This window comes from Anabrus simplex, chromosome 2, assembly GCF_040414725.1.
Source record: "Anabrus simplex isolate iqAnaSimp1 chromosome 2, ASM4041472v1, whole genome shotgun sequence".
In the NCBI taxonomy this organism is placed as follows: Eukaryota; Metazoa; Arthropoda; class Insecta; order Orthoptera; family Tettigoniidae; genus Anabrus; species Anabrus simplex.
In genome coordinates this window covers 1,106,551,876-1,106,575,155 of record NC_090266.1, presented here as the reverse complement: position 1 = coordinate 1,106,575,155, position 23,280 = coordinate 1,106,551,876, and the positions used below count along the sequence as shown (strand labels likewise).

At 41.8% G+C, this 23,280-nt stretch overlaps 1 protein-coding gene across 1 annotated transcript in view; it reads left to right on the top strand.

Annotated features, from left to right (window-relative positions):
* Window positions 1–23,280, top strand: part of corn (cornetto) — a 552,907-nt gene that overhangs the window by 148,022 nt on the left and 381,605 nt on the right. Inside the window, exon 2 of the mRNA XM_067142064.2 lies at window positions 21,279–21,357. The gene's annotated coding sequence lies outside the window, so the exon portion shown is untranslated. The remainder of the gene's footprint in view (window positions 1–21,278; window positions 21,358–23,280) is intronic.

Here is a 23,280-nt window from a genome sequence, read left to right as displayed (position 1 = left end):
TAATAATAATCTTCGAACTAGTATTTGTAGATGCTGTCCTCCGGTCTTGCACAGCTCCATCTTGTACTTCGAATAATTATTTTTGCGCTACTTTTCAGGTTGTTGTACTGGTATTTCATTTGTTTTCCTGACCACATGGTCACAGTCAAGTGGTTATTGAATTCAATTGAAAACCCATTCCACGACGTTTCTTTCCCTTTAAGGGATATACGATCTAACCGAGCGGGTTGGCAGTGCGGTTAGGGTCGCGCAGCTGAGAGCTTGCATTCGGGAGATAGTGGGTTCGAACCTCACAGTCGGCAGCCCTGAGGATGTTTTTCCGCGGTTTCCAATTGGGGGGTCTATCAGTATTAATGGGTGTTATCTATATAAATAAAATTGTAGGGGGTCCGCTGTCTGTAATTTCTTTTGTTTTGCCAATTTTTCAGATATTTATCCGTTTTAGGTCAACTCAAGACCGAATCGGTGGTTTTTACGTTTCGTGTCTGTTTGTCTGTTTGTCTGTCTGTTTGTCTGTTCCACCATCACGTCGAAACGGCTGGATAGATCTCAACCAAACTTCATATTTAGAGTATACTCATCCCGGGGAAGGTTTCGATATGCATATCATTTTAAAATCTTTGAATACACGGGGGTTTATAGGAAAACCAGAATGTTTTTTCCACCATCACGTCGAAACGGCTGGATAGATCTCAACCAAACTTCATATTTAGAGTATACTCATCCCGGGGAAAGTTTCGATATGCATATCATTTTAAAATCTTTGAATGCACGGGGGGTTTATAGGAAAACCAGAATGGTTTTTCCACCATCACGTCGAAACGGCTGGATAGATCTCAACCAAGCTTCATATTTAGAATATACTCAACCCGGGGAAGGTTTCAATATGCATATCATTTTGAAATCTTTGAATAGACGGGGGGTTTATAGGAAAACCAGAATGGTTTTCCTCCATTTTCTGTTATACTATTGATTTTATGTAAACTTAGTTTACCGTACGTGGAACGTCTCTTCATTGTAAACAACTTTCGTTATGTTCATAATTTACCTTACACTTCACATGACGAGACATTTACAATTTTCCGCTGGTATCATGCTCTGCATTGAGTGACCGACAGACCGACAACGAACCTACAGGTTAACATGGCAACGTCTCTGACTGCATGCCAGCAGGGATGTAACGTATTGCCATTTTCCTCATCAAGCTTTTAAATTCGTGGTTGTTCCTTGGGTAGAAGGCAAGAGAGGCGTCAATCGGCCTATCTGCGGGATATTGGCGGAATATCGTTGGATGTTATAACCGCCCTCGAATAGATTAAGTAAAAACACCATTAGTCATCTGCGTATTATTTGTTTACCTAAGAATCACTGGACCTAAATTTCTCCTCTGTTACCGCTTTATTATATCCATAACTCATACTAGCATAATGTATTGAGCGGCATTTGATTTTCCAATACATTCACTTGGCATTTACATATTTGTCGTTATCCGGCTGTCCTCAGTTATACTCCATTTTCTATTACTTTCAACTTTCTTAACTGTATTTTTTTCTTCCTTAATTACGCCGTATGTACGCGAGTGCTAGAAACTACTGGATGTATTTCCACCAAGGCTCATATTTAGAATACACCTGTCCTTGATAGGTTTTAGGGCAAATATTGTTTCTAAATCCCTGAACTGACGGGTTTATACGAAACCGAAACAGTGATTTTGCACTTCCACAAAATATACACAACCAAACTTAATGGAAATCTACCTACCTTGGTATAAATTAATTTCTAAACCTTTTTTCTCATGTGCATCATTTCGATACGAGGATTAATAAGGGAGATATCATTAACGGACCGTTTTTCTGTACAAGTCCCATCGGACTTAACTCACGACTGGGTGCGTGTAAAGCGTATTCCTTACAACTTGAAAACTACTGAAGACATTCGAACCAAAATTTATATTTAGCATCCACCTGTCCAAAGGTAAGTTTTAAGCGTAAATAACATTTCATGTTCCGGAATGGACTGGCGGTTTATAGGGAACCGAAATGGTGATTTTACTCTTCCACAATATATACAGAACAAGACCAACCTGACTGGAAATCGACCAAACGTGATGGAATTTCACCTCTAAACCTTTTTTTTTTTCATGTGCTTCTTTTCGTCAGGAGGATTAATAAGGGAGATATCATGAATGGTCAGTTTTGCAGGTTAAGTCCAGCGGACATAGCCCAAAAGGTTTTTTACATGGAGCAGATTCCTTATCTATATAAATCAAATCGTAACGACTGTGTGCCTCTACACTGATTATTTTGGCGAAATTTTCGTACAGCTTTCCGTTTAAGGGGTAATAATGACCATCTCCATAATTTTTGGTTTAGTTTCCTGAAAGTCCTAATTTTTACCCGCCTCGCCCAAAATCCAGACTGCGGCATAATCTGCCAGAAGAAAAAGAAGATAATTGAAATTTGACAAAATTATATGTTTTAGACTCTAACGAACTGAAAACATCCTAGATCATTAAATTTTTCACTTTTTATCCCCGAAGAATACCGAAATATGCAGGCAATTTTAATGATGGTGCGGACCTTCGGAAATTACCTTGGTCTTACGACTTTTTGCCATATCTGTATCCATTTTACGTTTGATTTTTGTCTATTAATCGATGTTAAGTCAATTTTGAAATTTCACATGCATAATTCATACTTTCAATTACTTATATGAAATACAGAATCATCAAACTCTTCACGAAAATTGGCTCACCCAGTAGCCATATGTGAGCCAAATGCTATGTATGTAGCTGTCACATAATTATCCGAAAAGTAATGTAATGTGAGATAATCTTACAAAACCTTTACCCTGTTCCACGCTTCTAACTCAATCTGACCCAAGAATAGATGACATATCATAGGACCAGCCATTTAGGCCACTAAATCCGGCGTGTCTTATGGTATAATCCTTTGTCGATATGACGTACGTTTAGTAGCAGTTAATCTGTAAATGAAGGTCTTCAATATTGTAAACACGCATATACTTTCGTATGTCGATCTATATGTATTCACTGATGTCGATTTTTAGAGATCGAGAAAGGGTGGGTCTGCTATTGTAATCAGTACTCCCCACACCGACTTTGACTGGCAGTAGGAAAGGGTTCCTTCTCCAACTCCTGTGTAACTGTCATTAGTAAGGAAGGCCTACAATTGTAATGAATAGTTCACTTCTCGATTTGACTTGCAGAAGTCAAGTGAGCATGCAGTTTTGTTTAAAACTCCCCTACCCGATTGTGTTTGGCAGTAGGCAAGGGTGCCCGCCATTATAAAGAAATGTCCTCATCTAAAATGTGACTGGCATTAGGCATAGTGGCCTGTTATTTTGATGGAAACTCACCAACTTGGTGTGACTGGCAGTAAGCTGGCTGGCAGTAGGAAAATGGGCCTGGCATTATAATAACTGGACAACTCAATTTCGAGTGATAGTAGGGTAATTGCCTGCCATTATAATAGAAACTCCTCAACTGTAATCTGTCTGGAAGTAGGAAAAGGGGGCTGCCATTTTAACGAAAACTCCCCAAATCGATTCTGTCCGCGTAGTAGGCAATGGGGCCTGCAATTTTAATGTAAACTTCCCAACTCGATTGTGAATGGCAGTAGGCAAGTGAGCCTGCCGTTATATCACAAATCCGTAACAAACACTTTACATTGGAAACTACGTACGGGGACCTCCCCATGCAATTTTAAAACTATCTTTTTTACTGCAGGTACACTATTTACTTCGATATTCGAATACAATGTAGAATACCGTAGCGAAGCACGGGTACATTCGCTAGTGGAGAAATAAAGTAGAACTGGCTGAGTTTGCAAAGAGGATGCGTCTGGATGCTTTAAGAGTTAATAATATTCGGGTAAGGACCAAATAAGTGGCTGCGCGGTTTGGGTCATGTACTATCAGCTTGTATTCGTGAAATCCTGAGTTCGACCCCCCACTGTCGCCAGTCCTTAAGATGGTTTTCCGTGGTTTCCCATTTTCGCTCCTATCCCATTGCCACCATAATACCTATCAGTGTCGGTGCGACCTAAAGCGAAATGAAATATATATATTCGGGTAAGGGGAGATCACGGGGAAGAGAGAGGTGATTATAACGTGTTCTTAACTGGTGCTAAAAAGGGAAGGGCAGATTTTGAGGTAGGACTGTTCATCATGAATACTACTGCACGCAACACAGTTTCCGTTAGGTACATAAATGTGCGAATGATGTGGGTAGATTTAGCACTCGCAGGAATTAGGACGAGAATTGTCCGTCTATTCACCATGTGAGGGTGCAGATGAGGATGAAGTGACAAGTTTTATGAGTCTTTGAGTTACATCGTAGTTCAGGGTCACCCGTTTTTTTTACAAGTTGCTTTACGTCGCACAGACACAGATACGTCTTATGGCGACAATGGGACAGGAAAGGGCTAGGAGTGGGAAGGTACAGCCCTAGCATTTGCCTGGTGTGAAAGTGGTAAACCACGGAAAACCATCTTCAGGACTGTCGACAGTGGGGTTCGAACCCACTATGTCCCGGATGCAAGCTCACAGCTGCGCGGCCCTAACGGCACGGCCAAATCGTCCGGTCGGGAGAGGGTCACCAGTAAGGAGTGGCAAAATCTAATGAGCGAATTCAATGCAGGAGTTGGAAATAGTCCTAAAGGTTGTGAGAAGGTGTTTGGTAAATTTGGGGAAGATATGGAAGCTAATAGGAATGGGAAGCATATTCTGGACTTCTGTGCTAGTATGGAATTGACAGTTACGAATACATTCTTAAAGCATAAGGCTGAATATGGTAGGGTAGTGTGTACCGGCACCATTATATACGTAGATTATATCATGGTTGACTTAGAAGTAAGGAAGTCTGTTAGGAATGCTGGTAGGGATGTGTGGTTATTTTGGGGATTTTCAGGATACAGACCACTATCTGATCTGTAGTGAACTAAGCATAGATAAAAGCGAAATCTGCCTACAGACGAATAAGGGTAGAGAATCTCCAGGACGAGGAATTTAGACAGAAGTACATGGATGTGTTTAGTGAATACATTCCAAGCATTAGACAGTAAGTAGTGTTAGGGTATAGAAAGAGAATGGGTGGCATACGGGGATACTGTTTTGGGAAGAGCAAGATAATGCCTAAGAACAACAGTGTTCGAAGATGGGGAAAAAGCGAACTTATTGGTGGAATGGTGAAGCTTGTAAAGATTAAAAGGAAGCGTAGCAGAAATTGCTTCGAACAAGGGATGATGAAAGAACAGGACGTAGATGAAAGAAACAGAGGGAAAGAAATAATATTGTTGAATCCAAGCAGAAGTCATAGGAAGATTTCAATAATTACCTGGAATGGCTTGGTCAAGCGGCAAGGAAATCTTTCTGGACAGTAATAAAGGATCATTGAAAGGGAGGGGAAAAGGAAATTAATAGTGTTTTAGTTTAATCAGGTGAACCTTATGACAGATTCCGGGGAGTCACTGGACAGGTGGAGGGAATACTTTGAAAATTATCTCAGCGTAAAAGGAAATCTTGCTATTATCGTCGCGAACAGCCGAGCTCTTGGGAAAGAGGACGACAATCTTTTCCTACCGCTTTTCCCACACCTGTGGGGTCGCGGGTGCGATCTGTGTCGCACAAGTGGATTTGGCCCTGTTTTACGGCCGGATGCCCTTCCTGACGCCAACCCTATATGGAGGGATGTAATCACTATTGCGTGTTTCTGTGGTGGTTGGTAGTGTAGTATGTTGTGTGAATATGAGGAGGAGAGTGTTGGGACGGACACAAACACCCAGTCCCCAAGCCAGAAGAATTAATCAGAAGCGATTAAAATCCCCGACCCGGCCGGGAATCGAACCCGGGACCCTCTGAACCGAAGGTCAGTACGCTGACCATTCAGCCAACGAGTCGGACAGGAAAGAGGACGACAATATTAGTGAAATTACGCTCGATGAAGTGAAAGGGGTGGTGAATAAACTCTATTGTCATAAAGCAGGAGGAATAGATGGAATTAGATCCGAAATAGTGAAATATAGTGGAAAGACAAACATGAAATGGCTTCACAGATTAATGAGATTAGCATGGAATGTTAGGTAAGATACTTTCTGATTGAACGAAAGCAGTAATTGCACCTATCTGTAAGCAAGAGAACAGGGTGGATTGACATTTATCGAGGTATTAGTTGGTTAGTATAAGATGCAAGGTCTTCTGTTGTTTTTAAGGGAAGGCGCGATCATTGGTTTAGCGGGATGCAAACCAGTGTGGTTTCAGACTACAGAAGGGCTGTAAGGATTAGATCTTAAGTATGCGCCAGGTAATTAAAAAATACTACGAGAAGAATGGACAGTTATGTTTATGTTTCGTAGATCTAGAAAAGGCAATGTGATAGAGTGACAAGAGAAAATATGTTAGCCGTGCTGAGGGATTGTGTGTTTAAGGGTAGATTTTGAAAAGCAATCAAAGGCATTTATGTTGACAATTCGGCTACATTGAGGATTGACGGTAGAGTGAGTTTTTGGTTTAAGCTACTTACAGGGGTTAGACAAGGCCTTTGTTGGTCATACGTTACATGGATCATCTTCTGAAAGATATAAAGTGGCAGGGACGGATTCAGTTCGAGGAAAGGTAGTGAGCAGTTTGGCCTATGCCGACGATTTGGTTGTTAATGGCAGACTGTGTTGAAAGCCTGCAATCTAATATTTTGGAACTCGATAATAGGTGCAATGAGTATGATATGAAAATTAGCATTTCCAGGACTAAAGTGAAGTCGGTAGGGAAGAAACCTAAGCGAATTGAATGTCAGGTTGGGAATGTACACATGGGGCCTATTCCACAAAAGTATGGTCTTGTACATTACAAGTAAATTCTCTAGTAACTAGTACAAATACCAGAGTTTCTGTTCCACGAAAGAATTTTCTACAGTTGTACTTTACTACTCCATACTTACAAATTACCAGTGAAATTTTACGGGTGTGTTCCACGAAAGTGCTAATATTTGAAACTTACTAGTGAATTGGGAAGTATTCTCTACCAGTGAAAGGACAATAATATACATGGTGTTAGGGTTATACGTGCAGATAATTCTTGTAGCAATAAAGAACGATGTGACGAACCACTATACATCAAACTTTTAGTAATCCGCGGAAGTTATTTTCGAGAGCAAAGGGATACGATGTTTTTAGAGTAGGTAGTATGCCTTGCTCTCAGAATGAATAGCTTTCCGTTGATAACAGGCAAGTCACGCGCCATGCGTGCCAAACTGGTTTCTGTTTATGTGTAAAAGCAAATGTACTATTGTAACAGCTGAACGTTACCTATGCAATGACGCGAGATGTTACGTATACTTGCCAAACTGGTTTTATGTTTACGAGCAACTGAACTACGATAACAGCTGAAGGCTGCTACCAGTGTACACATTGTTACGTTACATTCTCGCCAGACTGGTTTTGTTCTTAGTATTTAATTTCCGTCTTAGGGGCTTCAGACAACCCTAGTTATCGGTTTCGGACCCTGGAGATGTATCGAATTGTCAGCGTTAATACTCGTTCATTTGCTGTTACGTCCTTTAGGGGATTGAGATATCTGTCATCAGCCCCGTGGTCTAGTGAGTATGGAAATGACCTGAGAACCTGTGTCGGTGCTGGACCTGTACGAGCGTGTGATATTATTATTGTCTGGGATAGGCGCGCCGGGACGTAAAATACGGTACGATCCCGTTGTGCATTGCGTAAAGGTAGAAGAAAGAAGGCAGTTTCTTACGCCAACGAAAGCAAGCATGGGATTGAATTGAATTAGCGAAGCACAGCCAACGTTTTACTTCAAACGAATGATGATGATGATGATAATAATAATAATAATAATAATAATAATAATAATTTCGTGTGGCTATTACTAGCCGATTGAAGCCCTTGTAAGGCAGACCCTCCGATGAGGGTGGGCGGCATCTGCCATGTGTAGGTAACTGCGTGTTATTGTGGTGGAGGATAGTGTTATGTGTGGTGTGTGAGTTGCAGGGATGTTGGGGACAGCACAAACACCCAGCCCCCGGGCCATTGGAATTAACCAATTATGGTTAAAATCCCCGACCCGGCCGGGAATCGAACCCGGTACCCTCTGAACCGAAGGCCAGTACGCTGACCATTCAGCCAACGAGTCGGACCGAACGAATGATGGACATGTTATACAAATAAATACACTGACTGACAGAGCAAATGCAACACCAAGAAGGAGTGGTTCGAAAGGGATGAAAGTTGGGGAAAAAACAGAGAAGGCACGGACGAATAATTGATGTTTATTTCAAACCGATATGCAGGTTACACAATGCGCACGGCATCGACTCAGTAGGATGTAGGATCACCGCGAGCGGCGATGCACGCAGAAACACGTCGAGGTACAGAGTCAATAAGAGTACGGATGGTGTCCTGAGGGATGGTTCTCCATTCTCTGTCAACCATTTGCCACAGTTGGTCGTCCGTACGAGGCTGGGGCAGAGTTTGCAAACGGCGTCCAATGAGATCCCACACGTGTTCGATTGGTGAGAGATCCGGAGAGTACGCTGGCCACGGAAGCATCTGTACACCTCGTAGAGCCTGTTGGGAGATGCGAGCAGTGTGTGGGTGGGCATTATCCTGCTGAAACAGAGCCTTGGGCAGCCCCTGAAGGTACGGGAGTGCCACCGGCCGCAGCACATGCTGCACGTAGCGGTGGGCATTTAACGTGCCTTGAATACGCACTAGAGGTGACGTGGAATCATACGCAATAGCGCCCCAAACCATGATGCCGCGTTGTCTAGCGGTAGGGCGCTCCACAGTTACTGCCGGATTTGACCTTTCTCCACGCCGACGCCACACTCGTCTGCGGTGACTATCACTGACAGAACAGAAGCGTGACTCATCGGAGAACACGACGTTCCGCCATTCCCTCATCCAAGTCGCTCTAGCCCGGCACCATGCCAGGCGTGCACGTCTATGCTGTGGAGTCAATGGTAGTCTTCTGAGTGGACGCCGGGAGTGCAGGCCTCCTTCAACCAATCGACGGGAAATTGTTCTGGTCGATATTGGAACAGCCAGGGTGTCTTGCACATGCTGAAGAATGGCGGTTGACGTGGCGTGCGGGGCTGCCACCGCTTGGCGGCGGATGCGCCGATCCTCGCGTGCTGACGTCACTCGGGCTGCGCCTGGACCCCTCGCACGTGCCACATGTCCACCTGTCCCTGCGCCAACCATCTTCGCCACAGGCGCTGCACCGTGGACACATCCCTATGGGTATCGGCTGCGATTTGAGGAAGCGACCAACCTGCCCTTCTCAGCCCGATCACCATACCCCTCGTAAAGTCGTCTGTCTGCTGGAAATGCCTCCGTTGACGGCGGCCTGGCATTCTTAGCTATACACGTGTCCTGTGGCACACGACAACACGTTCTACAATGACTGTCGGCTGAGAAATCACGGTACGAAGTGGGCCATTCGCCAACGCCGTGTCCCATTTATCGTTCGCTACGTGCGCAGCACAGCGGCGCATTTCACATCATGAGCATACCTCAGTGACGTCAGTCTACCCTGCAATTGGCATAAAGTTCTGACCACTCCTTCTTGGTGTTGCATTTGCTCTGTCAGTCAGTGTACATTACACGTACCTGCATTTCGTGCTTCCTGCCGGGCTGTGTGGCTCAGACGGTTGAGGTGCTGGCCTTTTGACTCCAACCTCGCAGGTTCGAACCTAGCCCAGTCCGGTGGTATTTGAATGTGCTCAAATACGTCACACTCCTGCCGGTAAATTCAGTGGCACGTAAAAAGAACTCCTGCAGGACTAAATTCCGGCACCTCATCGTCTCCAAAAACTGTAAACGTAACGCAAATACCATTGTCATGATGATTATTATTATTATTATTATTATTATTATTATTATTATTATTATTATTATTATTATTATTATTATTGTTACCGTGTTTTTGCGGTAGTTATGCGTGAAAGAAGGTGCGGGGTTGTGAACAGGTCTCAAGCTACGAAAGTAAAATTAATTTAAAATTTAACAAGGTTATATTTTCTTTTCAAAATTAAGAAATAACAAGTACGGCAGGTACAGAGTAGCAAGGCAACAAAAGGTGCAATTACAGTATTTACAATATTTGGGCTTCGAGCCCCGAATTCACACTTCTAGGGCAATTAGCCCAGCTTTACTCCAAAATAAGTTTTACCAGAGGGGCAGAAAACCCCCATTCATGTTCAAGAGCACTTGCTCCAAATTACACAGAAAAGCCTCCTCGAGGCATACAACACTTAATTTTCAAGAAAGAGCCACACGCTCTCAAACTTTAAGCCTCTCAAAGGCCACACCAAACTCCACCTTCAAGTTGTCCTCTTAGGACATAGACACAGGGGTAACATACCCAACCTACTGAGGTCTATTAAATGAAAAAGGGTAATTACATGACCTCTAAAATAACAATTTGAGAGGAGGCGATCTGCACTCCTAATGTATTTGTTTCAAAACCTAATTTGGCTCTAGGCCACTAATACAAGGGCTAATCCCATACTACAGAGGTGACTTAAGAAGGAAACAATTTACATTACGTTGAAGAATAATAGGTAGAGAAAAAAATAAGTTCACCTCAAAACAATATGAGTGGGAGCTCGAGAGGGTTAAGCACTCTCTATCCCAATATGTAGTTTAAAAGATAGAATAGATACAAGTTTCTTTACATTTTAAGGAAGGTTACATAACGGAAAAACTTCGGACCCGCCCCGAGAGTTAAACTGCTGAGCTAGCAAAGAAAGAAGTTATTAATCGGCCATTACCTTGTTGTTGACCGCTGCCGACGAAAGAGGCGCTTCCCGCCCCCTGCTATGTACTTTACACACTGAAAGATGGAACAGAAGTGGCGCAGAGACCCAAAAATCAGCAGTTTATATACTCTCGCGGAAAGTTCGAGGCGTTTTAGGGAAGAAAACACCCGCCCACAATCACTTTATTGGGTAGGATACAGCAACATATTCAAGTTGGGGGAAGATACATCAGATTGGTCAGAAATTAATAAAAGAAATTCGGGATTGGCTAAATACAAAACAAGGGGAAAGAGAGGGGTATACAGCCAACTTAAACAATGACTGAAAGAAATTTAACAAAGAACAAACTTATGAATTCAAAATTTCTCCAAAAAAACAGTTCTTTCACTCCGCACTAGGGTGCACTATTGTTGATCTTCAGTAGTGTCCTCTAGAAGAGAAAGTTCACACTTCTTACTACAAGCAAAACAAAAATACGTCGAAAATGACACAGTTCAAAAACTCCAAAATTTCCAGGTAGTGACATCTTCTGAGAAAGTAGAAAATTATACCGTAGATAAAGTTCAGACTTCCTCCAGCAGAGGAGTTTCAATTGGCGCACATTTTAAATTAGCGGCGTGGAGGTGTACCGCCCGGTACAATTATTATTATTATTATTATTATTATTATTATTATTATTATTATTATTATTATTATTATTATTATTATTATTCATTACTCGCCAATAATGTCTGCCCAGAAAATACTTCTCATCGGTTATAACTATGGATCTCGACAGTTGTATACTGTCCTAAATATGATTATTTTCAAAATTGGCTTTATGTCACACCGACACAGATAGGTCTTATGGCGACGATGGGACAGAAAAGGGGTAGAAGTGAGAAGGAAGCGTTCGTGGCCTTAATAAAGGTTCAGACCCAGCATTTTCCTGATGTGAAAATGGGAAACCACGGAGAACCATCTTCAGGGCTGTTGACAGTGGAGTTCGAACCCAGTATCTCCCCAATGAAAGTTCACAATTTCGCGCCCCTAACCGCACGACCAACTTACTCCAAGCTCTAATGCCGGACTGAGTACCTCGGACGATAGAGCGCTGGTATTCTGATCCCATCTTGACAGGTTCGATGGAGGCTCAGTTCGGAGGTATTTGAAGGTCCTGAAATACGCCAGTCTCGTGTCTGTAGATTTACTTGCATTTAAAATAATACTGCGGTACAAAATTCTGGCACTTCATCGTCTCCGAAAACAGTGAAAATTAGTTAGTGGAACGTAAAGATATTATTATTATTATTATTATTATTATTATTATTATTATTATTATTAGTAGTAGTAACATTATTATTACGGAAGCTTTAATTAAACGGGTCCATTACAGTCATCATTTTACCTATCGGCACTTACTGTCCAGTAATAAGCCTTCTGTCCACCTCTGTGGTGTAGTGGTTAGTGTGATTAGCTACCACCCCCCCGGAGGCCCGGGTTCGATTCCAAGGTCTGCCACGAAATTTGAAAAGTGGTACGATGGCTGGAACGGGGTCCACTGAGCCTAATGAGTAGAGTTGATTCGATTCCCACCTCAGCCATCCTGAAAGTGGTTTCCCGTAGTTTCCCACTTCTCCAGGCAAATGCCGGGATGGTACTTAGCTTAAGGCCACGGCCGCTTCCTTCCCTCTTCCTTGTCTATCCCTTCCAATCTCCCCAGCTCCCCGCAAGGCCCTGTTCAGCATAGCAGGTGAGGTCGCCTGGGGGAGGTACTGGTCATTCTCCCCAGTTGTATTCCCCGACCCAATGTCTCACGCTCCAGGACACTGTCCTTGAGACGGTAGAGGTGGGATCCCTCGCTGAGTCCGAGGGAAAACCAACCCTGGAAGGTAAACAAATTAGGAAAAAGAAGAATAGGCCTTCTATTACAAATGCCCGGCGGCAATTCCACAGTAGCTCTTTTTCCTTCGAACAATGTTCACGCATGGATGCAAGTACGGTTTTTGAAATTTGTCTTATTAATAACAATTTCACTGAATACTTATAGCCTTTTCTTTCAGTGTCCACCGTCCTTTCATTGACCCGAAAAGTTTATGAATAAGCATAGACATCTCGCAGTGTCTATTGTCAGAAATTCATCGTAGACTGTCGCAATAACAGCACAGAAATGTTGCGCCCATTTTTCATTTACGTATTAATTATTTCCTTTCATTTTGTCAGCTTGGATCACTGAGTAATGCCACTGACGTCTTATAAATCACAAACAACTACACAACGCTTGATTCACATGTATGTGCTGGTACGGATCTTTGACGTCACTCTAAGGATTCTCTATACATTTCACACAGAGTACCCTAGACCGGTTTTCGAGTGCAGCAAGTGGCCTGGCACGTGAGTCAACCCCTCCTACTTGCCAAGCCTTTAGGGGAAGTGCACAACAACATGTGTTGGCCTGCGATAAGAAACAGGTTCAACAAGCCCTATACTCTGCTACTGTACTTCCACTACGCGTGGACAGAATGACGTGACCGGCGTATCCTGCTACGGCCGTTCGAAGCACATTAGGTCCTGAAATATTTGGCTCAGTTATGGGCCAACTAATAGGACAAGGTAAAAAGTACATAGCTTTTATTGTGAGATGTATTTTTCTTTGCCGACTAGCTTAATATCTGCACGTATACCCCTAACATTCTGTATAAACCTACTAGTGCTATTTAAATATACATATTTCTGATACAATTTGATAAATATGTGGTCTAGCAGTAGTGATAGTGATGGTGATGAAAATGAAAGAAAGAATAAACTTCCAGTTTAACACTGTATTTGAATACAATAAGCGTTTTAGGTTAAGCACAATACAAGTGGAAGAACTTTTCATGGATATTGGGCATAGGTTAGAACATCGTACGAACAGAAATACATCTCTCTGTGCTAAACAACAGTTACTAACAACACTACATTGGCTAGGAAAATGTGGTCATTTACCATGGTATTGCAGATATGCATGGGATGGCAAAATATTCGGTCTGTAGGTCAATACATTCTGTGGTAGCTGTAATAAATGATATAACATTTCCTCAAATTGTTCGTTGGCCTGAAAATACTGAGCAAATAGTGCAAGACTTCTACAATATAGCTCAAATGCCTCAAGTTGTGGGCTGTGTAGATGGAACTTTGGTGAACATTGATGCACCCCATGTTCATGAAGAGCAGTATGTTGATCGGTATGGAAAGCATTCTTTTAACTGTATGCTTGTATGTGGGCCAGATATGAAGTTCTATTATGCCAGCGGAAATTGGCCAGGTAGCGTCCATGATGCTCGTGTCCTTTGAAACAGCAATCTCTTTCGAATGATGGAGCAAGGTTGGAGACCCTTTCCGCAGTCAGTATTGCTTGGCGATTCTGCTTATCCTTTGAAGGATTGGCTTATTACACCGAAACTGGTCAATTTAGATGAACTCAGAGTGCTGAGGTTGAACAGGGCCCGTAAGAGTACAAGGAGATTAATTGAAAATGCTATAGGTATTCTCAAAGAGAAATTTCCCTGTCTTAACCATTTGCGAGTACATCCCGTTTTTGCAGTTAACATTTTCAAATGTTGCGTAACACTATGTAACATTTATCATGGAGAATTAAAAATCAATGCAATAGACCTGCAGGAAAATAACATTGTGGATGACTTACCTGAGCCGGAAGATGAAGGTGAAGAACTTGCCGGACCGGGTGTAGCTTACAGAAGAGATCAGTTAATTAACACTTTTCAGTGAAAGTGAGTATATCTGTATATCCAATTTATTAAAAACTGTTAAATACTAAATACTATATTGAAACAAAACACTTCAAGTTATATTACGATATTGTTAAACAAACGCAAAAACTAATCTAAGGCATTACGACCTAACTTTTAACCTATTATTTAGTATTGCTATTTTAATCAATCACTATTTCACTACCATCTTCTAAAACTACAACACTGTCCACAGATAATTGGGGATAATATTTTTTCACAGTGTCAGATGGCTGAACGCAAAATTGCTTTTCCATTCCCAGCACTTCAAGGGCTAATTTTCTGGTTTTTAGTGCGAAGAAATCTATTTGCAAATCAATCTTCCTCCTTTTCTTTTCTGCCATGCTTTCTTCATGACTCTTACTGTTTTCCTTGGTTGCCTCTGTTCACTGCAGGAAAATGTTGGGGTGGATATATCTACAACGGCTGTTGAGGGTGATTCATCATAAGATTCCGGGACACTGAAGCTGTCAACGGATGGTGAATTTTTTCCAAGAATGTCCAAACTGCAGAGTTTGCAATTTCGTAACAATTAAGTTTGGCGCCAAATATTGTTATTAGCGGCATCTGCTGCCTAATATGACAGACAATCGCGGCACACATGCGAACATGCGAGGATCGCGTAAGAACAGAATGGGTGATAATTAGGACAAGGCATTTAATGACCAAAAAATAGCAAGAAAATGCAAAATTAAAAAATGCATTTATGACCTAAAAATGATTAAAAATGACACAAAATTTGAAAAAAATGACCAATAAATTAATCGTAAGTCACTTATTTATTAATCCTTTAAGAAACAGTTAGCTGATTTGAGAGAGAATTTTAATGGATGACAATGCATTAAGTTTAAATTATTTTTGTTACGAACAAAGTAAATACCACTTTGCACCCCTGGTGAAAAAAAAGAAATATTTTAGAACTGGCATATTCTTCAAATACTCTCCTAGCAAATAGGTGTCATTTAATTAACAAAGAATATTTAAGAAAACAAACTTCAGTGGCTGTTTACAATAAATTCGAATTGAAATGCACAATAAAAACTTTGCGTAGGTTCTCAAATGAAAACGATTGCCTATTGTCTGCAAGTAACGATTTGTACATGGAAAAGCTTCTCTCTACCTCAACTGAAACAATTAGTGCATTCTGAAAACAAGCAATATCTCCCGGATTCAATTCACAGTCGGTAAGAGAAAAATTTTCACCCGACAATGCTTTGCCAATAGAACACAAAATTTTATACCCACTGTTCTTTTGCAACACCTTATTCAATTTCATGGATACAACTTCACCCACTTTACCACACACACGATTCAGATCATTCACAACTTTATACACAATTTGCAGCTGCTCCACTAGTGGCACTTGGGATTTTTCTAGAGCACTTATTGCATTAGGAAGGGATCCGAAATTTGTTTTTATGTAGGAAAGTTTACCTGGAATTTCTTTGTCACCCAAGAGTTCCTGGGCTGTTTTTATTGATCCAGCCTCAGTTTTGTCGAAGGAATCGACCACTTTCTTTACAACTTCAAAGTTCTCGCAGTAATAACAACAAGCCTCAATCCACGTTCCCCATCTAGTCAAAACAGGTGAAAAAGGCAAGGGAATTTCAAGAGCTTCTGTTTTGAATGCTAGAACTCTAGATGGGGCTTTTAAAAACACTTTCTTTATGCACCCAATTAATTTGTCAACTTCAGGAAAATTATGTCGTACCTCTTCCGCGGTCCGATGTAACGCATGGGCTAGGCATGTGACATGCACCATTTTCGAGAAGAGCGCTTGTAACGAATTTGCAGCCTTTACCATGTAGGGTGCTGCATCTGTTATTAAAAGCAGCATATTGTCATTCCGAATGCCATCGGGCCACAATAGCCTCAAAGACTGGTCAAACAGTTTGCTAATTGTTGACCAGTTAGCTTTGTCCAATTGCTCACAATGTAGTAGAAATGCTTCTCCAGCATTCCCTGCTTCCAGGACGCCTACAATAACGTTGGCTATATATCGTCCCATACTGTCTGTTGTTTCATATATGCATACCCATATGTTTCCGTCTCCTACCCTTATCCTTATTTCTTGTAACGTTTTGTCATAGCATCTTCCAACGTAGGTTCTTCTTAATGTTCTGGGATCTGGTACAGATTTTCCAGTCTCCTCTTCTAAGAATGTACGCAGCTTTGGATGGTTCAATTTGTTCAGTGGAATATCGGCGCATAAAAATGCTGTACACAGTTTCTCACAAAATGGAGAAAATGTTGAAGATTCACCCAGTAGTGTCTGATGTAAGCCACGGTTTCTTTTATCTTCAAGTCGCTGCACACCACGTTTATGTTTTTCTCGCGACACATGCTGTTCAACTGTAAACTTATTTTCTGCTGAAACTCGCACATCACACACTTTGCAAAATAATATTTTCCCATCAGTGGAATATATATTTTCTCCATATTGTGTAACAAATTGTTTTAATTTAACAATTGTACTTCCTTTAACTTTGGGCATCTTACAGTACTTGTCAACAAAGAATTCACTCGACTCTCAGCACGCGGGCGACTGACTTCCTTCTTATCTAGCTGAAGATAAGGAGCAATGCCCAGCTTGGGCGAGTCCATTATGCGTCTTACATATAGGGGAAGCAGGTACTGCTTATAGTATGTTTTCTTGGAAGTGCAATCGAGTTGAAAATACTCTTTCCTTGAAAACTAGTGGCAGCAGGGTATGTTGCAAGTCTACGTTCTTTCTTGAGCAAGTTATTTGTCTAAGTTAAACATAATAGACAAGTATTGTAAACATAAATAATATTAATTAAATATCCAAATATAACGAAATATAACACTTCCCAGAAAACAATTAAAAATGCCAAAAATGACCATAAATTGCTCCAAAAATGACCTATCTCTTGTAAACGGCAAAAAATGAAAACAAAATGCCCTAACAAATTGCCCTTATTTAATCAGCCAATTCATGAAACACATGTACATATACTCAAGCTATATTTTGGCCGTTATAAAAAAAATGCAAAATCATCAAATGCCTTGCCCTAGTGATAATAACGGAGTAATTTACTATCATCAAAGAAATAAACTGAAAAATAACATTGTAGCATTACGAAATTCACAGAAATATTAGAGTTCTATTAATCTTTGCTGCATAACTTACCTTAAAATACGATACTACGATAAATGAGACAAACATAACCTAATTCAATGAACGGGATACGAAGATAAACAGCTGATTCATGTTATGACGTGGTATGTTTATCGATATGTCGTCACTTGTAAAACTTGTAAAAATTCACTGGTAATATACAAGAGACTGTCAGTCTTTTGTGGAACAGAAATTTACAACTCCATACATTACAAGAACCCACACTAGTAACTTGTAATGTACTAGACCATACTTCTGTGGAATAGGCCCCTGGTACAGGTAGATCATTTCAGTATTTAGGATATGTATTCTCTCAGGATGGTGGTATAGTAAGTGAGATTGAATCAATGTGCAGCAAAGCTAATGAAGTGCGTTCGTAATTGCGTTCAAAGTATTCTGTAGGAAATAAGCCGGATCTCGGACGAGACTATTTTTACCCCGGTCTGTTTTAAGACAAACTTTGCTTTATGGGAGTGAAAGCTGGGTGGACTCAGGGTATCTTATTCATAAGCTAGAAGTAACAGACATGAAAATAGCGAGAATGATCACCGGTAAGAACAGTGGGAGCAATGGCAGGAGGGTACTCGAAATGAGGAGATGAAGGTTAGGAATGAACTGTATGGATGAAGCTGTACGCATAAACAGTCTCTGGTGATGCGATCATGTGAGGCGAATGGAGGAGGATAGGTTACGTAGGAGAATAATGGACTGTTGTAGAGGGTAAGAGAAGTAGAGGGAGACCAACACGACGATTTTTAGATTTAGTTTCTAATTGTTTAAAGATGAAATGGCGTATGGCTTTTAGCCCGGGAGTGTCCGAGGACAAGTTTGGCTCGCCAGATGCAGGTCTTATGATTTGACTCCCATAGGCGACCTGCAAGTCTTGATGAGGATGAAATGATGATGAAGACGACACATACACCCATCCCCCGTGCCAGAGAAATTAACCAATTATGGTTAAAATTCCCAACCTTGCCGGGAATCGAACCCGGGACCCCATTAACCAAAGGCCAGCACGCTATCCATTTAGCCGTGGAGCCGGACGGTTTAAGGATGAAAGGTATGGAGCAAAAGGAGGCCATAGAGATACTTGCAACTGGAGGTTTGTGGAGGTTTTTAGTGTATTGACAGAGGCTTGCAGACTGAACGCTGAAAGGCAGAACATTATTTAATGAAGACTTATGTTGTTATTATCATCAATTAACAATGTAAGGATGAAGAGTGGCCTACCAAGTGACCGCTGCTCAACCCGGTGGCCGATATTACGAGATGATGATGATGATGATGATGATGATGGTGGTGATGCTTGTTGTTTAAGGGGCCTAAGGTCATCGGCCCCTCCTGTATTACGATTCGAGTGTCAATATTCAGTATAGAGGCTAGGGTTGCCAGACTGTACACTCAATCAAAAGGAAGATTCCACAGTTTTTTACAGCAAAAAGGGAGATTTCTTAGTTATATGTACTATTATACAGAAATTAGGGAACACATCAGTACCACATTACACAATAGAACTATGCTTGCAAACAAAGCATTCAAACACGTCAAGAATAACTCAAAACATAAAAAAATCCCATTTGAAATGAAGTCATCAATTACCGGTACTTTTAATTGTATTTTACTGATGATATTATATCTTTCAATAGTTTTAAGTTCCTTTTTACACTCTCATAGACCTCCTTGCAAGACATGTCAAAGTTCACAGCCATCTGTAGTTGAGGTGGGCTTTCGGTTCCTCACATCAGCCCACTTGCGATGCATCATTGAAAAGATCCCCTCAACGAAAATCGTCCGGGAATCTGAATAACTCCATAGCGCATTCAAATTTGTTGTACTCTATTTCCTGACAAAATGAAAAGTTATCTTTTCAAGATAATTTGCAGTAAAATTCAGAGATCATTGGCAATTTTAGTTCGGGAATGCTGAGATAATTACTTCAATATCTGCTTCACGGAGTTTCCAAGGATATTTATCTTTTACTCATTGTTCGATTTCATCCTTGGTGATGACATTGTTGTCAGGGATTCTAAGAATCTTAGATCATGTATCTAAGGAATTTTGACACCAATGTTTAGTGGCGAGCAAATTCAAGGTTGCAAGAACGAGCCAAATGTTAGGAACACTTTCAAATGGCTCACTCAGGTAAGTGTTGGCAAACCTCGTGCATTGAGCTGAGGCCTGCTAAGCAGTCATTAGAGAAGATAGCGTGGACTTAGAAAGATGATCTTCGCAAATATTTACCCGATAACAGCTAAAATACGAACTGTATTAACGCGAATATTCGCAACAAGAAATTTTGTTGCGTAATAAAACATTTACACGGAAGATGGCAAAATTATCTTGCTGTTTACTGGTTTTTATTTTTACACTACACTTAATGAAAATTTCTTAACTTTTTGCTTTCCTAGCAAATGAAAGCTTGAATTCGTGAGACACAGCGTGAGAGCCTTCGACATAATTCTCACACACTTATTGACACTTAGCAAATTCTTAACAGGAGATCAAATTGAACTAATCGGAATTTATGCTGCATTGAAATGATCTGGATTCGCCGTACAAATGTACAAAGCCTCTTTCTGAAGTATAATTTGGTGCCGATGTTAGGCCCCTTTAAGCAACAATCATCAAGCATCATCAAGTATAATTCAATCTCTTGTGATTGACGGTGACGAAGCACTCTGATGACTTGCGCTGCAGTGAAAGATGAAGTGCACGAGTGTTTAATTTCAACGAAGTTCTTAAACATATTAATGAACGGCAGTGCAGAATACATAACTTGAATTATGTTCCTATTAGTGCAATATTGTTACAATGTTGTGTTAATCGTCGCGCAATGAAACGCGAAATTTAGAATTTTCTTCACATATTTCCCCACAATTTATTTTCAATTATGTTTTTTTACAAGTAGCTTTACATCTCACCGACACAGACGATGGGATAGGAAATGGCTAGGAGTGAGAAGGAAGCGGCTGTGGTCTTGAGGTGTAAAAAAGCAAAGTCACCTCCGTACAGGCCATGAAGGCCCTTGGAGGAGTGGAAGGTAAAGGCTTCCACCATTGTTAACCTCGGCACGTGATGGGGTAGAGTAGTTAGCTCTACACCCGGCCGCCTTTGCCCCCACGAATTAACCTGGTACTCATTTTTGGTGTAGGCTGAGTGAACCTCAGGGCCATATGCACCTCCGGAAGTGTAAATCTCGTTTCTTAAATTTTACGACTTCCTGACGGGGATTCGAACCCACGTCCTTCCGGGCGAAGCGAGCACGCCTTTAACGCCTCGGCCAGGCAGCCCCTCTTAATTAGGTGCAAAAATGGGAAACCACGGAAAACCATCTTCAGGGCTGCCGACAGTGCGGTTCGAACCCACCATCTCCCGAATGCAAGCTTACAGCTGCGTGCCCCTGACCGCATGGTCAACTCGCTCGGTGTTAAATTCTGTATACTATCTTCATGCTTGACTGAAATCGGGTATATTTTCACGGGGATTTAAACCAGTGTGGTAGTTTTTGTTTATTGTCTTGATTTCAAAGCCAGCTTTGTGATGTGAGAGATGCGTAATTTCTTTATCCATTTTTCAGGTGCCGTGTCACGTCGAACCGAAAGGAGTTACTCCATTTATTCCGTTCCTCGTCCTACCTGGTGTCGGAGAAATTGAAGGTAAGTTTGTCCCATATGACCTCCAGAAGCTACATACCTCTGCCTCGTCCGACGAGGTCATTTTTATACAGAATTCGTTGACTGTGCATCGGTAATGATCTCGGTCCATTAGTGTTGGCCTACTGTTTCCAAGGTAGGCTAGGTCGGTAGCATTTGTGCGTCTTTGGTTTCCGGTGCCTTAAAGAACTCTGATAGGACAAAATTTCGACACCTCGGCGTCCGTTCAGATGTTAGCAATTAGAACGGTGTTGTAAACAACTATCGTTACTATTATTCATCTCGGAGAAGGATGTTTCGAAATGCTCAGAAGGAACAACTTACTCCTCCGATATCTGTTCTACAGGAGAAAGTCAGATAAAAAACTCGTGTTGAGAATTTATAACTTTGTTAGGTATTACTGAGCTGAGCACTTTATTCTTACTCATTTCAACCGTTTTCTGAAATATTAACACATTTGGAACATACATACATCAATGTGTACAGATGCCGAGACTGACTGAGTTGACTGCGCGAAATGATTCGTGTACCGGCAGGCTTGCATTCGCACCCCATCCTTAGCAGTCTAATTAATTCATGGGAAGACACTGAACGTGATGTTAATAACACATTGCTCCTCCGCACGCCCTCAAAACGGCAGCAATACGGCGAGACATCGACTCTACAGAGTGTTGTAATCGTTCTGGGGGGATCTGGACCCACGCATCTTGCACTGCTACCCATTGGTCTTGTGTAGTTGGTGCGGGGTTCATGAAGCGTACACCAGCATCGAAAGCATCCCATAATGCTCGATTGGATTAATATCTGGGGATCTGGAGGCCTATTCCATGGTCGTAACATCACTGGAGTACTCATCCAACCACTTGCGTGCCACCACAGAGCGGTGACACGGCTCATTGTCCTGTTGAAATCAGGGTAGTCTAGGCCCAGAAAGGGATGCAGATTGTCTGAAAGAAGGTCAACATAACGTGCACCTGTCAGCGCTCCCTGCAGCCGGACAGTGGAACCTAATTGCGACCATAAGAACGCCGCCCAGACCAGAACTGAGCCACCTCCCGCTTGGACACAACCTTGTTGACACACAGGATCCATAGCTTCATGGGGCATACGCCACACTCTCATGCGCCCATCAGCTCGATATAACTGGAACCGGGATTCATCGGACCACTCATTGTAGTTTATGGACGCATCCGATAATAACCAAAGAACTTCTGGGGGCTTTGTTCAAATCATCGCGCAGACGATGGCATTCTCCCTTTGGCTTGCCTCAACAGGTAGGGAAACTCCAAAAACTAAACTAAGTCCTTATCATCCATCCCACATAATCTTTAATGCTTTTAATAACTTGACAACGCTTACTACAGAAACTCATACAGACCTGTACGGAGTACGAACGCCAATTGACAGTCGCGCCAAGTCGCAGGAGTGGACGACCCCAGTCGTGCATAGTTGTACGAGTCAAAGTCGGCTGTAGTCTCTTGACACCAAAGTCGCGCGCAGTCTCTTTCAGTGGACGAGCAGCCTTATGTTTCAATTAATTGGACATCGCAAATAGTTCATTATCCCTGGCTAGAAATTAGAATAACGGCCGAGAGCGGGCTGTAGCGCTATGACGTTTGGTTTACTGTTCAGAAGATTTATCTGATGACATGAAGGGGAATATGAATTATTAATTTCCTTAGCCATGATAAACTCACACCTTGGCAGGAACTTGACAGCGTTGTAGTCTTCAACTAGGCTCTGGACAGGAGTATAAAATTAAAATCCTTTTCTCCATGGCATTCCCATTACCGGATAAAACTGGAAATCCTGTTCAGTGAACATTTCACTTAACCTGAGTAACTGCAGAGAAGTCCGCCTCTGTGGTGTGGTGGTTAGTGTGATTAGCTGGCACCCCCGGAGGCCCGGGTTCGATTCCCGGCTCTG